This window comes from Schistocerca americana, chromosome X (genome assembly GCF_021461395.2).
Source record: "Schistocerca americana isolate TAMUIC-IGC-003095 chromosome X, iqSchAmer2.1, whole genome shotgun sequence".
In the NCBI taxonomy this organism is placed as follows: Eukaryota; Metazoa; Arthropoda; class Insecta; order Orthoptera; family Acrididae; genus Schistocerca; species Schistocerca americana.
The window spans coordinates 160692424-160696080 of NC_060130.1; the positions used below are offsets into that span (position 1 = coordinate 160692424).

General features: G+C 44.1%; 1 pseudogene; it reads left to right on the forward strand.

Annotated features, from left to right (window-relative positions):
• Positions 1-1041: 1041 nt before the first annotated feature.
• Positions 1042-1159, forward strand: LOC124557017 (annotated as a pseudogene).
• The last annotated feature ends 2498 nt before the right edge of the window (positions 1160-3657 follow it).

A 3657-nucleotide genomic window follows, 5' to 3' on the forward strand; every position in this document is an offset into this window, starting at 1 on the left:
AGCGCCTAGAACCGCTCGGCCACTCCGACCGGCTTATGAATAACAGAAACATGTTTTATATAAGGTCGACGAAGTATTTAAGCGATGTTTGATATATTTTGTTTTGCATTTTTTGTTATTTTATGTTTTGTTGAGAAAATAGAGTTTTCTAGCGCTGTATCATAAATCTGTATTTATTTGCCTACAGCATCCCTCTGTTTCACATTACAAATCAACAATTTTCAAGTAAAACATGAATTAAAGGTTGGAAATTTCAGTTTTGTTATAAATACTGTTTATTCTTATCTAACCGATGGAAGGGTAACTATGCAGAACAAAAATGTTCCGTAAGTTACTCAGGCCTTTACATAGCCTCACTCAGTTTCTAGACAGTTCACCGCTTCCAGTTTTTAGGGGAACCTAGTAGGACACTGATAGCGTACGTAAAAGGACAGTTATTGTGAGGTACCGCCCAACAGCTGTGCGACACACCCAACATACATGTAACGCAGGTATGACCTTAACTGATCAAACCTACTAGCAAAACTATTGTAGTGTACGCTTACTTTTCGTAGTCTACAGAAGTCTACAGTGGTTTTTATCTCTAACCAGAACTGCAAACACGCACCTGCAAACAAACAAATAGTTAACTGCAGAATTTAATTATTCAGTACGATAATTAAAACTTTTTGACTACTTGGGGACGATAAACCAAAACACGATGGATGAAGTTTTTATTTATTCATTTTATTTATTGCTTTAGCAGCCATCTGAGGACCACAGTCAGCTTACAACCATTATGAGAGTTGTTCTCATTTATTGCTGTCTTGATTTACACTAGTTGTTTTTCATCAGTGAACTGTGTCTAGCATGGCGTCCACCCGACTGTTTGGTACCAACAATCCATTCTCGTCTCGGAAAGACCCAAATGTATCTGCATCTGTTCTGAAGAAGAGTTAGTTTTCTTTTTGTGTCTTCTGGCTGCGTGTACATTTTCTCGAGATATTTTTTCGCGTTCATTTATCAGAGTATTCTTTTGAGTCAGTGATGTTGAAGATACATGGCAACGGCCTTGCCGCAGCAGAAACACCGGTTCCCGTCAGAGCACCGAAGTTAAGCGCTGTCGGGCGTGGCCGGCACTTGGATGGGTGACCGTCCGGGCCGCCATGCGCTGTTGCCATTTTTCGGGGTGTACTCAGCCTCGTGATGCCAATTTAGGAGCTACTCGACAGAATACAAGCCGCTCCGGCGGATTAGTGTCGAGGTCCGGTGTGCCGGCCAGTCTGTGTATGGTTTTTAAGGCAGTTTTCCATCTGCCTCGGCGAATGCTGGCTGGTTCCCCTTATTCTGCCTCAGTTACACTATGTCGACGATTGCTGCGCAAACACTTTCTCCATGTAAGCGTACACCATAATTACTCCACTACGCAAACATTGGGGTTACACTCGTCTGGTGTGAGACGTTCCCGGACGGGTCCACTGGGGGCCGAACCGCCGAATAACCCTAGGTTCGGTGTGAGGCGGCGGTGGTGTGAGTGGACTGCTGTAGCCTGTTGTGGGATTGTGTATCACTGTGGGCTCCGGCGGGGACAAAGCCTCTCTGTCTTTTCTAGGTCCCCAGTTCAATAAAATTTATTTCTCAATTATTTTTTGCTATAACAATGGGATTATCATTAGCAAAATCCACCAGTTTATTTGCGCTCATCACAGCACTCCATTGTGACGTTAACATTATGCACTGGGGATGACAAAAGTCATAGGAAACCTTCTAATATCGTGTCGGACCTTCTTTGCTCGGCATAGAGCCGCAAATCGACGTGGCATGTACTCAACAATTCGTTGGAAGCCCCTGCGGAAATGTTGGGGCATGCCGCCTGTATAGCCATCCATAATTAAGAAAGTGTTGCCGGTGCAGGATTTTATTCGCGAGTTGACCTCTCATATATTTGCCATAAATGTTCGATAGGATTCATATCGGGAGATGTGGGTGGCCCAATAATTTCCCGAGTTTTCCAGAAAGCTCTTCCAACCAAAGATGAACATTTGTGCCCCAGTGACACGGCGCATTGTCATCCATAAAAATTCCATTGTTGTTTGGGAAAATGAACTCCATGAATGGCAGCAAATGGTCTCCAAGTAGCCTAACAGAACCATTTCCATTTCGCTTGAGATGGACCAGAGGACCAAGTCCGTCCCATGTAAACACAGCCCACGTCGTTGTGCAGCCACCGCCAGCTTGCACACTGCCTTGTCGACACATTATTGCGCCCATGGTTTCGTGAGGTCTGCGCCACACTCGAACCCTAAAATCAGCTCTGATCAACTGAAATTGGAACTCATGTGACCAGGCCATAGTTTTCCAGTCGTATGGGGTTCAACCGATGTGGTCTTGAATTCAGGCTAGGTGCTGCAGACGATGTAGTTCTGTTAGTCAAGGCACTCGCGTCGGTCATCTGCTGCCACAGCCCATTAACACCAATTTCGCGCATTGCTCTAACAGATACGTTCACCGCGTGTCCCACATTGATTTCTGCGGTTATTTCACTCGTTGTTGCTTTTCTGTTAGCAGTCACAACTCTACTCGAACATCGCTGCTCTCAGTCGTTAAGTGAAGGCCGCCAGCTATTACATTGTCAGTGGTAAGACGTAATGCCTGAAATTTGGTATTCTCAGCACACATTGGCACTGTGGATCTCGGAATATTGAATTCCCTAACGATTTCCGAAATAGAATGTCCACGTGTCTAGCTCCAACTACCACTTCACATTCAAAGTCTTAATTACCGTATTGTAGCGACAATCACGTCGGGAACCATTCCATTTGAATCACCTGAGTGCAAATGACAGCTCCACCAATGCACTGGCCTTTGCATACCTTGTGTATGCGATACTATCGCCATATGTATTGTGCATGTCGCTATCCCATCACTTTTATAACCTCAGTATGGTAGTTCCCTGCATGTGTATTTTACTAATGTACTTAGCAATTGTGATAAATTAATAACGTTTATACTTAGGTTTTATTCTTATTGTCACAAACGAGGTCACACAGAAGTTCCTGCATAACATAGCAGCAGCAACAGTCGCTGTCGATAGTATGTCTTCCCAGCCTACTGGACCACTATGTGATAGCACTGCCGCAGCAGCAACCATTCACAACCCAAAGCACCGTAATACAATGCTGGCAGAACTGCTGGACCAGGATACGGCAGTGTTCCAAGAGCAACACACAGCCTTCTACATCGGCTTTATTTAGGCCGTCATGCAGTCAGGAGGAATATTGCATGACAATGAGTGGATGTTATTGAAATTGTCGGTTGTAAATTATTTATGCGTATTTTTTTCCAATCCTATCAACCAAAAACTGCACACACACACACACACACACACACACACACACACACACCGCGTCATAACTGTGGTGCATACGTCAGTGTAACACTGGCGTTATGCTGTTATAACATACACTACTGGCCATTAAAATTGCTACACCAAGAAGAAATGCAGATGATAAACGGATATTCATTGGACAAATATATTATACTAGGAATGACATGTGACTACATTTTCACACAATTTGGGTGCATAGATCCTGAGAAATCAGTGCCCAGAACAAACACCTCTGGCCGTAATAACGGCCGTGATAGGCTTGGGCATTGAGTCAAAAAGACTTTGGATGG